General features: G+C 41.1%; 2 non-coding genes across 2 annotated transcripts; one reads left to right on the top strand and one right to left on the bottom strand.

The window, feature by feature from the left end:
• Positions 1-704: 704 nt before the first annotated feature.
• On the bottom strand, positions 705-808 carry LOC130983988 (small nucleolar RNA R71). Its single transcript, XR_009087951.1, has one exon. It is a non-coding gene; the product is annotated as a small nucleolar RNA R71 (small nucleolar RNA).
• Positions 809-12150: 11342 nt separating this feature from the next.
• Positions 12151-12258, top strand: LOC130983371 (small nucleolar RNA R71). Its single transcript, XR_009087366.1, has one exon. It is a non-coding gene; the product is annotated as a small nucleolar RNA R71 (small nucleolar RNA).
• The last annotated feature ends 1051 nt before the right edge of the window (positions 12259-13309 follow it).

Genomic DNA, 13309 nt, shown 5'->3' with positions numbered 1-13309 from the left:
TACTAACACCTCTCTTCACCTCTCTTCATCTCAAATCACTGCCCCTATCCTTACCCTTGTGTTTGGATTCTCCTTTCTTTATTCCCTTCTTCTTCTACTAATAATAAGGAACCTCTTTACTGTGACATAGAGGATTCCTCTTCTTTTTCTGTTTTCTTCTCTTTCATATGAGCAGGAACAAGGAAAAAGGCATTCTTGTTGAAGCTGATCCAGAACCTGAAAGGACTCTGAAGAGGAAACTAAGAGAAGCTAAATTACAACAATCCAGAGATAACCTTGCTAAAATTTTCGAACAAGAAAAGGAGATGGTAGCCGAACCTAACAACAATAATGCAAGAAGGATGCTTGGTGATTATACCACACCTACATCCAAGTTTGATGGAAGAAGCATCTCAATCCCTGCCGTTGGAGTAAACAATTTTGAGCTGAAACCTCAATTAGTTGCTCTAATGCAACAAAACTGCAAGTTTCATGGACTTCCATCAGAAGATCCTTACCAGTTCTTAACTGAGTTCTTGCAGATCTGTAAGACTGTTAAGACTAATGGAGTAGATCCTGAAGTCTACAGGCTCATGCTTTTTCCTTTTGCTGTAAGAGACAGAGCTAGAACATGGTTGGATTCTCAACCTAAAGATAGCCTGGACTCCTGGGATAAGCTAGTCACGGCCTTCTTGGCTAAGTTCTTTCCTCCTCAAAAGCTGAGCAAGCTTAGAGTGGATGTTCAGACCTTCAAACAAAAAGATGGTGAATCCCTCTATGAAGCTTGGGAAAGATACAAACAGATGACCAAAAGATGTCCTTCTGACATGTTCTCAGAATGGACCATGATAGATATATTCTATTATGGTCTATTTGAGTTCTCTAAGATGTCATTGGACTATTCTGCAGGTGGATCCATTCACCTAAAGAAAACGCCTGCAGAAGCTCAAGAACTTATTGACATGGCTACAAATAACCAGTTCATGTACACTTCTGAGAGGAATTCCGTGAATAATGAGACGCCTCAAAGGAAGAGAGTTCTTGAAATTGATGCTCTGAATGCCATATTGGCTCAGAACAAAATGTTGACTCAGCAAGTCAACATGATTTCTCAAAGTCTGAATGGATGGCAAAATGTGGGCACAGTACTAAAGAGGCATCTTCTGAAGAAGAAGCTTATGATCCTGAGAACCCTGCAATAGCAGAGGTAAATTATATGGGTGAACCTTATGGAAATACCAATAATTCATCATGGAGAAATCATCCAAATTTCTCATGGAAGGATCAACAAAAGCCTCAATAAGGCTTTAATAATGGTGGAAGAAATAGGCTCAGCAATATCAAGCCTTATCCATCATCTTCTCAACAACAGATAGAGAATTCTGAACAGAGCACCTCTAACTTAGCAAACTTAGTCTCTGATCTGTCTAAGGCCAATTTAAGTTTCATGAGTGAAACAAGGTCCTTGGTGCACGAAATTGTGATTCATTCTTTTCACAACTTAAACAGTCCCCGGTAATGGCTCCAAAAACTTGGTGCTCAATACCATGGTCTAAACATAATTTCACAACTTCACACAACTAACCAGCAAGTGCACTGGGTCGTCCAAGTAATAAACCTTACGCGAGTAAGGGTCGATCCCACGGAGATTGTTGGTATGAAGCAAGCTATGGTCACCTTGTAAATCTCAGTCAGGCAGATTCAAATGGTTATGAGTGATATACGAATAAAGCATAAAGATAGAGATACTTATGTAATTCATTGGTGAGAATTTCAGATAAGCGTATGGAGATGCTTTGTCCCTTCCGTCTCTCTGCTTTCCTACTGTCTTCATCCAATCCTTCTTACTCCTTTCCATGGCAAGCTGTATGTTGGGCATCACCATTGTCAGTGGCTACAATCCCGTCCTCTCAGTAAAAATGTTCAACGCACCCTGTCACGGCACGGCTAATCATCTGTCGGTTCTCAATCAGGTTGGAATAGAATCCATTGATTCTTTTGCGTCTGTTACTAACGCCTAGCCTTCAGGAGTTTGAAGCTCGTCACAGTCATTCAATCATTGAATCCTACTCAGAATACCACAGACAAGGTTTAGACCTTCCGGATTCTCTTGAGTGCCGCCATCAATTCTAGCTTATACCACGAAGATTCCGATTAAGGGATCCAAGAGATATCCACTCAATCTAAGGTAGAACGGAGGTGGTTGTCAGGCACACGTTCATAGGTGAGAATGATGATGAGTGTCACGGATCATCACATTCATCAAGTTGAAGAACAAGTGATATCATAGAACAAGAATAAGCTAAATTGAATAGAAGAACAATAGTAATTGCATTAATACTCGAGGTACAGCAGAGCTCCACACCTTAATCTATGGTGTGTAGAAACTCCACCGTTGAAAATACATAAGAACAAGGTCTAGGCATGGCTGAATGGCTAGCCCCATGATCTAAGATAGCATAGGACTACTCAAAGATAGCTACCCCGATGAGAATACAATAGTAAAAGGTCCTATATGTAGAGAACTGGTAGCCTAGGGTTTACAGAAATGAGTAAATGACATAAAAATCCACTTCCGGGCCCACTTGGTGTGTGCTTGGGCTGAGCATTGAAGCTTTCATGTGTAGAGACTTCTCTTGGAGTTAAACGCCAGCTTTTGTGCCAGTTTGGGCGTTTAACTCCCATTCTTGTGCCAGTTCCGGCGTTTAACGCCGGGCAGTTTTGAGCTGATTTGGAACGCCGGTTTGGGCCACCAAATCTCGGACAAAGTATGGACTATTATACATTTCTGGAAAGCCCAGGATGTCTAATTTCCAACGCCGTTAAGAACGTGCCAATTGGGCTTCTGTAGCTCCAGAAAATCTACTTTGAGTGCAGGGAGGTCAGAATCCAACAGCATCTGCAGTCCTTTTCAGCCTCTGAATCAGATTTTTGCTCAAGTCCCTCAATTTCAGCCAGAAAATACCTGAAATCACAGAAAAACACACAAACTCATAGTAAAGTCCAGAAAAGTGAATTTTAACTAAAAACTAATAAAAATATAATAAAAACTAACTAAAACAAACTAAAAATATACTAAAAACAATGCCAAAAAGCGTATAAATTATCCGCTCGTCACAACACCAAACTTAAATTGTTGCTTGTCCCCAAGCAACTGAAAATCAAATAAGATAAAGAGAAGAGAATATGCAATGAATTCCAAAAACATCTATGAAGATCAGTATTAATTAGATGAGCGGGGCTTTTAGCTTTTTGCCTCTGAATAGTTTTGGCATCTCACTTTATCCTTTGAAATTCAGAATGATTGGCTTCTATAGGAACTCAGAATCCAGATAGTGTTATTGATTCTCCTAGTTATGTATGATGATTCTTGAACACAGCTACTTTATGAGTCTTGGCCGTGGCCTAAAGCACTCTGTCTTCCAGTATTACCACCGGATACATACATACCACAGACACATAATTGGGTGAACCTTTTCAGATTGTGACTCAGCTTTGCTAGAGTCCCCAATTAGAGGTGTCCAGGGTTCTTAAGCACACTCTTTTTGCCTTGGATCACAACTTTATTAATTTTTTTTGTTTTTTTTTGTTTTTCTCTCTCTCTCTTTTTTTTGTATTCACTGCTTTTTCTTGCTTCAAGAATCATTTTTTTATGATTTTTCAGATCCTCAGTAACATGTCTCCTTTTTCATCATTCTTTCAAGAGACAACCATTCATGAATAACAAATTCAAAAGACATATGCACTGTTTAAGCATACATTCAGAAAACAAAAGTATTGCCACCACATCAAAATAATTAATCTTGGTATAAAATTCAAAATTCATGCAATTCTTCTCCTTTTCAATTGATAACATTTTTCATTTAAGAAAGGTGATGGATTCATAGGACATTCATAACTTTAAGGCATAGACACTAAGACACTAATGATCACAAGACACAAACATGGATAAACATAAGTATAAAATTCGAAAAACAGGAAAATAAGGAACAAGGAGATTAAAGAACGGGTCCACCTTAGTGATGGCGGCTTGTTCTTCCTCTTGAAGATCTTATGGAGTGCTTGAGCTCCTCAATGTCTCTTCCTTGCCTTTGTTGCTCCTCTCTCATGATTCTTTGATCTTCTCTAATTTCATGGAGGAGGATGGAATGTTCTTGGTGCTCCACCCTTAGTTGTCCCATATTGGAACTCAATTCTCCTAGGGAGGTGTTGATTTGCTCCCAATAGTTTTGTGGAGGAAAGTGCATTCCTTGAGGCATCTCAGGGATTTCATGATGAGTGGGATCTCTTGTTTGCTCCATCCTTTTCTTAGTGATGGGCTTGTCCTCATCAATGAGGGTGTCTCCCTCAATGTCAATTCCAACTGTATAACAGAGGTGACAAATGAGATGAGAAAAGGCTAACCTTGCCAAGGTAGAAGACTTGTCCGCCACCTTATAAAGTTCTTGGGCTATAACCTCATGAACTTCTACTTCTTCTCCAATCATGATGCTATGAATCATGATGGCACGGTCTATAGTAACTTCAGACCGGTTGCTAGTAAGAATGATTGAGCGTTGGATAAACTCCAACCATCCCCTAGCCACTGGCTTGAGGTCATGCCTTCTCAGTCGAACCGGCTTCCCTCTTGAATCTCTCTTCCATTGGGCGCCCTCTTCACAGATGTCTATGAGGACTTGGTCCAACCTTTGATCAAAGTTGACCCTTTTAGTGTAAGGGTGTTCATCTCCTTGCATCATGGGCAAGTTGAATGCCAACCTTACATTTTCCGGACTAAAAACTAAGCATTTCCCCCGAACCATTGTATGCCAATTTTTTGGGTTCGGGTTCACACTTTGATCATGGCTCTTGGTGATCCATGCATTGGCATAGAACTCTTGAACCATTAAGATTCTGACATGTTGAATGGGGTTGGTAAGAACTTCCCAACCTCTTCTTCAAATCTCATGTCGGATCTCCGGGTATTCACTCTTTTTGAGTTTGAAAGGGACCTCGGGGATCACCTTCTTCAAGGCCACAACTTCATAGAAGTGGTCTTGATGCACCCTTGAGATGAATCTCCCCATTTCCCATGACTCGGAGGTGGAAGCTTTTGCCTTCCCTTTCCTCTTTCTAGAGGTTTCTCCAGCCTTAGGTGCCATAAATGGTTATGGAAAAACAAAAAGCAATTCTTTTACCACACCAAACTTAAAAGGTTTGCTCGTTCTTGAGCAAAAGAAGAATGAAGAGAGTAGAAGAAGAAGAAATAGAGGAGATGGTGACGGCTTTGTTATTCGGCCAAAGGGAGAAGTAGTGTTTAGGTTGTGGGAAAATGAGGGGGTGAAGATGGGTTTATATAGGGGTGGAGAGAGGGGTAGGGTTTGGCTATTGGAGGGTGGGTTTGGGAGGGAAAGTGGTTTGAATTTGAATGGTGAGGTAAGTGGGGTTTTATGAAGGATGGATGTGAGTGGTGAAGAGAAAGATGGGATTTGATAGGTGAGGGGTTTTTGGGGAAGAGGTGTTGAGGTGATTGGTGAATGGGTGAAGAAGAGAGAGAGTGGTGGGGTAGGTGGGGATCCTGTGGGGTCCATAGATCCTGAGGTGTCAAGGAAAATTCATCCTTACACCAAGTGGCGAGCAAAAATGCTCTCTATGCCAATTCTGGCATTAAATGTCGGGCTGGTGCCTATTTCTGGCGTTTAACGCCAACTTCTTTCCCTTTCTTGGCGTTTAACGGCAGTCTGGTGCCCCTTTCTGGCGTTAAATACCCAGAATGGTGCCAGACTGGGCGTTAAACGCCCATTTGCCGCCCTTACTGGCGTTTAAACGCCAGCAAGATCTTCCTCCAGGGTGTGCTATTTTTCTTTCTATTTTTCATTCTATTTTTGCTTTTTCAATTGATTTTGTGACTTCTCATGATCATCAACCTACAGAAAACATAAAATAACAAAGGAAAATAGATAATTATAACATTGGGTTTCCTCCCAACAAGCGCTTCTTTAATGTCAGTAGCTTGACAGTGGGCTCTCATGGAGCCTCACAGATACTCAGAGCAATGTTGGAACCTCCCAACACCAAACTTAGAGTTTGAATGTGGGGGTTCAACACCAAACTTAGAATTTGGTTGTGGCCTCCCAACACCAAACTTAGAGTTTGACTGTGGGGGTTCTGTTTGGCTCTATTTTGAGAGAAGCTCTTCATGCTTCCTCTCCATGGTGACAGAGGGATATTGGTCGGCGAAATTGTGAACTATACTTTTTCACAACTCTCATAATCCCTGGTAATGGCTCCAAAAACTTGGTGCGCTCAATACCATGGCATTACACAACTTCGCACAACTAACCAGCAAGTGCACTGGGTCGTCCAAGTAATAAAACCTTACGTGAGTAAGGGTCGATCCCACGGAGATTGTTAGTATTGAAGCAAGCTATGGTCATCTTGTAAATCTTAGTCAGGCAAACTCAGATATATATGGTGATGAACGAAAATAACATAGAAGATAAAGATAGTGATACTTATGTATATCATTGGTGTATGAGCTTCAGACAAGTGTATGAAGATGCCTTCCCTTCCGTCTCTCTGCTTTCCTACAGCCTTCATCCAATCCTTTCTTACTCCTTTCCATGGCAAGCTCGTGTAGGGTCTCACTGTTGTCAGCAGCTACCTCCCATCCTCTCAGTGAAAGCGATTGCATATGTCCTGTCACGGCATAGCGGAATTCATCTGTCGGTTCTCAATCAGGCGCGGAATAGAATCCAGTGATTCTTTTGCGTTATCACTAACGCCCCCGCCCTCAGGGTTTGAAGCACGTCACAGTCATTCAGTCATTGAATCCTACTCAGAACACCACAGACAAGGTTAGACCTTCCGGATTCTCTTGAATGCTGCCATCAGGTCCTGCCTATACCACGAAGACTCCGAAGAATCCAAGAGATATTCACTAAGCCTCGAATGCTTGTAGAACAAGAATGGTTGTCAGTCACCTTGTTCATAGGTGAAGAACAAGTGATATCTTGGTAAAAGAATAAGCGGAATTGAATGGAAGAACAATAGTAATTGCATTAATACTCGAGGTACAGCAGAGCTCCACACCCTTAATCTATGGTGTGTAGAAACTCCACCGTTGAAAATACATAAGAACAGGGTCTAGGCATGGCCGAATGGCCAGCCTCCCAAAGATCTAAGATAGCATAAAAGTGAAGATAGCTACCAAAGTCTTGATACAAAATACAATAGTAAAAGGTCCTACTTATAGATAACTAGTAGCCTAGGTGTACAAAGATGAGTAAATGACATAAAAATCCACTTCCGGGCCCACTTGGTGTGTGCTTGGGCTGAGCAATCAAGGAAATTCGTGTAGAGACCTTTTCTGGAGTTAAACGCCAGCTCCCATGCCAGTTTGGGCGTTTAACTCCAACTTTTATTCCTGTTCCGGCGTTTAACGCTGGAATTCCTGAGGCCGGATTGCTTTGCGGGTTTGGGCCATCAAATCTTGGACAAAGTATGGACTATTATATATTGCTGGAAAGCCCTGGATGTCTACTTTCCAACGCCGTTGAGAGCGCGCCAATTGGGCTTCTGTAGCTCCAGAAAATCCACTTCGAGTGCAGGGAGGTCAGAATCCAACAGCATCTGCAGTCCTTTTTGGTCTCTGAATCAGATTTTTGCTCAGGTCCCTCAATTTCAGCCAGAAAATACCTGAAATCACAGAAAAACACACAAACTCATAGTAAAGTCCAGAAAAGTGAATTTTAAATAAAAACTAATAAAAATGTACTAAAATCTAACTAAAAGATATCAAAAACATACTAAAAACAATGCCAAAAAGTATACAAATTATCCGCTCATCACAACACCAAACTTAAATTGTTGCTTGTCCTCAAGCAACTGAAAATCAAATAAGATCAAAAGAAGAGAATATGCAATGAATTCCAAAAACATCTGTGAAGATCAGTATTAACTAGATGAGCGGGGCTTTTAACCTTCTGTCTCTGAACAGTTTTGGCATCTCAATCTATTCCTTGAAATTCAGAATGGTTGGCTTCTTTAGGAACTCAGAGTCCAGATAGTGTTAATGATTCTCCTAGTAAAGTATGATGATTCTTGAACATAGCTATTTATTGAGTCTTGGCTGTGGCCCAAAGCACTCTGTCTTCCAGTATTACCACCGGATACATACATGCCACAGACACATAATTGGGTGAACCTTTTCAGATTGTGACTCAGCTTTGCTAAAGTCCCCAATTAGAGGTGTCCAGGGTTCTTAAGCACACTCTTATTTGCCTTGGATCACAACTTTATTTCTTTTCTTTTTCTTTCTTTTCTTTCTTTTTTCGAGATTTTTTTTTTTTTTTTTCGAATAGCTTTTTCTTGCTTCAAGACTCATTTTATTGATTTTTCAGATCCTCAGTAACATGTCTCCTTTTTCATCATTCTTTCAAGAGCCAACATTCATGAACCACAAATTCAAGATACATATGCACTGTTTACACATACATTCAGAGAACAAAAATATTGCCACCACATCAAAATAATTAAACTATTATAAAAATTCAAAATTCATGCAATTCTTCCTTTTTCAATTAAGCACATTTTTATTCAAGAAAGGTGATGGATTCATAGGACATTCATAACTTTAAGGCATAGACACTAAGACACTAATGATCATAAGACACAAACATGGATAACATAAAGCATAAAATTCGAAAAACAAAGGAATAAAGAACAAGGAAATCAAGGAATGGGTCCACCTTAGTGATGGCGGCTCTTCCTTGCTTTTGAAGGTCCTATGGAGTGCTTGAGCTCCTCAATGTCTCTTCCTTGTCTTTGTTGCTCCTCCCTCATGATTCTTTGATCTTCTCTGATTTCATGGAGGAGAATGGAGTGTTCTTGATGCTCCACCCTTAGTTGTCCCCTGTTGGAACTTAATTCTCCTAGGGAGGTGTTTAGTTGCTCCCAATAGTTTTGTGGAGGAAAGTTCATCCCTTGAGGAATCTCAGGGATTTCTTGATGAGAGGGGTCTCTTGTGTATTCCATCCTTTTCTTGGTGATGGGCTTGTCCTCATCAATGGGGATATCTCCTTCTATGTCAACTCCAACTGAATAACAGAGGTGACAAATGAGGTGAGGAAAGGCTAATCTTGCCAAAGTGGAGGTCTTGTCCGCCACCTTATAGAGTTCTTGGGCTATAACCTCATGAGCTTCTATTTCTTCTCCAATCATGATGCTATGGATCATGATGGCCCGGTCTATGGTAACTTCGGACCGGTTGCTAGTGGGAATGATTGAGCGTTGTATGAACTCTAACCATCCTCTAGCCACGGGTTTGAGGTCATGCCTTCTCAATTGAACCGGCTTTCCTCTTGAGTCTTGCCTCCATTGTGCGCCCTCTTCACATATGACTGTGAGGACTTGGTCCAACCTTTGATCAAAGTTGACCCTTCTAGTGAAAGGATGCTCATCTCCTTGCATCATAGGCAAGTTGAACGCCACCCTCACACTCTCCGGACTAAAATCCAAGTATTTCCCCCGAACCATAGTAAGATAATTCTTTGGATTCGGGTTCACACTTTGGTCATGGTTCTTTGTGATCCATGCATTGGCATAGAACTCTTGAACCATCAAGATTCCGACTTGTTGAATGGGGTTGGTAAGTACTTCCCAACCTCTTCTTCGGATCTTATGGCGGATCTCCGGATATTCACCCTTTTTGAGTGAAAAGGGGACCTCGGGGATCACCTTCTTCAAGGCCACAACTTCATAGAAGTGGTCTTGATGCACCTTTGAGAGGAATCTATCCATCTCCCATGACTCGGAGGTGGAAGCTTTTGCTTTCCCTTTCCTCTTTTTAGAGGTTTCTCCGGCCTTTGGTGCCATAATGGTTATGACAAGTTTATGAATTTGAAGGGTGAGGTTGGTGGGGTTTTATGAAGGATGGATGTGAGTGGTGAAGAGAAAGATGGGATTTGATAGGTGAGGGGTTTTTGGGGAAAAGGTGTTGAGGTGATTGGTGAATGGGGGAAGAAGAGAGAGAGTGATGGTAGGGTCCTGTGGGGTCCACAGATCCTGTAGTGTCAAGGAAAAGTCATCCCTGCACCAAAAGTTGCTCAAAATCACGTTTTGAGCCATTTCTGGCGTTAAACGCCGGGCTAGTGCCCATTCCTGGCGTTTAACGCCAGGTTGTTGCCCTTTACTGGCGTTTAACGCCAGTCTGGTGCCCTTTTCTGGCGTTAAACGCCCAGAAAGGTGCCAGACTGGGCGTTAAATGCCCAACTGCTAGGCTGACTGGCGTTTGAACGCCAGCAGCATCTTCCTCCAGGGTGTGCTGTTTTCTTCCTGTTTTTCATTTTGTTTTTGCTTTTTTCATTGTTTTTGTGACTTCTTATGATCATCAACCTACAAAAAAGATAAAATAACAAAAGAAAATAATTAATTATAAAACATTGGGTTGCCTCCCAACAAGCGCTTCTTTAGTGTCATTAGCTTGACAGAGGACTCCCATGGAGCCTCAGAAACACTCAGAACCGTGTTGAAACCTCCCAACACCAAACTTAGAGTTTGAATGTGGGGTTTCAACACCAAACTTAGAGTTTGGTTGTGGCCTCCCAACACCAAACTTAGAGTTTGACTGTGGGGGCTCTGTTTGGCTCTGTTTTGAGAGAAGCTCTTCATGCTTCTTCTCCATGATGATAGAGGCATATCCTTGGGCCTTAAACACCATGGATTCTTCATTCACTTGAATGATCAACTCTCCTCTATCAACATCAATCACGGCCTTTGCTGTGGCTAGGAATGGTCTGCCAAGGATGATGGATTCATCCATGCACTTCCCAGTCTCTAGGACTATGAAATCAGTAGGAATGTAATGGTCTTCAATCTTCACCAAAACATTCTATAAGTCCATGAGCTTGTTTTCTTGAATTGTCTGCCATCTCTAATGAGATTCTTGCAGCTTGCACCTCAAGGATCCCTAATTTCTCCTTTACAGAGAGGGGCATGAGGTTTACACTTGACCCTAAGTCACACAAGGCCTTCTTGAAGGTCATGGTGCCTATGGTACAAGGTATAGAAAACTTCCCAGGATCCTGCCTCTTTTGAGGCAGTTTCTGCCTAGACAAGTCATCCAGTTCTTTGGTGAGCAAGGGAGGTTCATCCTCCCAAGTCTCATTTCCAAATAACTTGTCATTTAGTTTCATGATTGCTCCAAGGTATTTAGCAACTTGCTCTTCAGTGACATACTCATCCTCTTCAGAGGAAGAATACTCATCAGAGCTCATGAATGGCAGAAGTAAGTCCAATGGAATCTCTATGGTCTCATTTGAGCCTCAGATTCCCATGGTTCCTCATTGGGGAACTCACTGGAGGCCAGTGCACGCCCATTGAGGTCTTCCTCAGTGGCGTTCACTGCCTCTCCTTCCTCCCAGAATTCGGCCATGTCTATGGCTTTGCACTCTCCTTTTGGATTTTCTTCTGTATTACTTGGGAGAGTGCTAGGAGGGAGTTCAGTAACTTTCTTGCTCAGCTGACCCACTTGTCCTTCCAAATTTCTGATGGAGGACTTGTTTCATTCATGAAACTTTGAGTGGTCTTTATTAGATCAGAGACTATTGTTGCTAAGTCAGAAGTATTCTGCTTAGAACTCTCTGTCTGTTGCTGAGAAGATGATGGAAAAGGCTTGCCATTGCTAAACCTGTTTCTTCCACCATTATTGTTATTGAAACCTTGTTGAGGTCTCTCTTGATTCTTCCATGAGAGATTTGGGTGATTTCTCCATGAAGAATTATAGGTGTTTCCATAGGGTTCTCCTAGGTAATTCACCTCTTCCATGGAAGGGTTCTCAGGATCATAAGCTTCTTCCTCAGATGAAGCTTCCTTAGTACTGTTTGGTGCATTTTGCATTCCAGACAGACTTTGAGAAATCAAATTGACTTGTTGAGTCAATATTTTATTCTGGGCCAGTATGGCATTCAGAGCATCAATCTCAAGAACTCCTTTCTTCTGATTAGTCCCATTGTTCACAGGATTCCTTTCAGAAGTGTACATGAATTGGTTATTTGCAACCATTTCAATCAGCTCTTGAGCTTCTGCAGGCGTCTTCTTCAGATGAAGAGATCCTCCTGCAGAGCTATCCAAGGACATCTTAGATAGTTCAGAGAGACCATCATAGAAAATACCTATGATGCTCCATTCAGAAAGCATGTCAGAAGGACATTTTCTGACTAATTGTTTGTATCTTTCCCAAGCTTCATAGAGGGATTCTCCATCCTTTTGTCTAAAGGTTTGGACTTCCACTCTAAGCTTACTCCATCTTTGTGGTGGAAAGAATTTTGCCAAGAAGGCATTGACTAGCTTTTCCCATGAGTCCAGGCTTTCTTTAGGTTGAGAGTCCAACCATATTCTAGCTCTGTCTCTTACAGCAAAGGGAATAGCATCAGTCTATAGACCTCAGGGTTAACCCCATTAGTCTTGACTGTGTCACAGATTTGCAAGAATTCAGCTAAAAACTGATGAGGATCTTCCATTGGAAGTCCATGGAACTTGCAATTCTGTTGCATTAGAGAAACTAATTGAGGCTTAAGCTCAAAGTGTTTGCTCCAATGGCAGGGATAGAGATGCTTCTCCCATAAAAATCAGGAGTAGGTGCAGTAAAGTCACCCAGCACCTTCCTTGCATTGTTTGCATTGTTGTTGTTTTCTGCTGCCATGTTTTCTTCCTTGAAGAATTCGGTCAGGTCCTCTAAAGAGAGTTGTGCTTTGGCTTCTCTTAGCTTTCTCTTCAAAGTCCTTTCAGGTTCAGGATCAGCTTCAACAAGAATGCCTTTGTCCTTGCTCCTGCTCATATGAAAGAGAAGGGAACAAGAAAATGTGGAATCCTCTATGTCACAGTATAGAGATTCCTTTAAGTGTCAGAGGAAAAGAGAAATAGAAAGAAGAAGGAGAAGATAAATTCGAACTTTAGTTAGATAAGGTTCGAATTGTGCATTGAGAAGGAGTGGCACTCCATAAATAGAAGGATGTGGGAAGGAGGGAAGTTTATTTTCGAAAATCAAGTGAAAAATTTTGAAATTATTTTGAAAAACATTAATTAATTTTCGAAAATAAAAGTGGAAAAGAAACCAAGTGATTTTTGAAAAAGATTTTGAAATTAGAAATTAAAAAGATTTGATTGAAAACTGTTTTGAAAAAGATGTGGTTAAAAAGATTTAATTGAAAAGTTATGAGTTTAAAAAATGTGATTGAGAAGATATGATTTGAAAACATTTTTAAAAGATATGATTTGAAAACCATTTGAAAAGATATGATTTTAAAAATGAATGACTTGCCTAACAAGAAAGATATGATTTGAAACATTC

The sequence above is a fragment of the Arachis stenosperma genome, chromosome 5, assembly GCF_014773155.1.
Source record: "Arachis stenosperma cultivar V10309 chromosome 5, arast.V10309.gnm1.PFL2, whole genome shotgun sequence".
Taxonomy (NCBI): Eukaryota; Viridiplantae; Streptophyta; class Magnoliopsida; order Fabales; family Fabaceae; genus Arachis; species Arachis stenosperma.
Note: the sequence above shows the minus strand (reverse complement) of the source record. Positions and strands in the feature narration are given on the sequence as shown.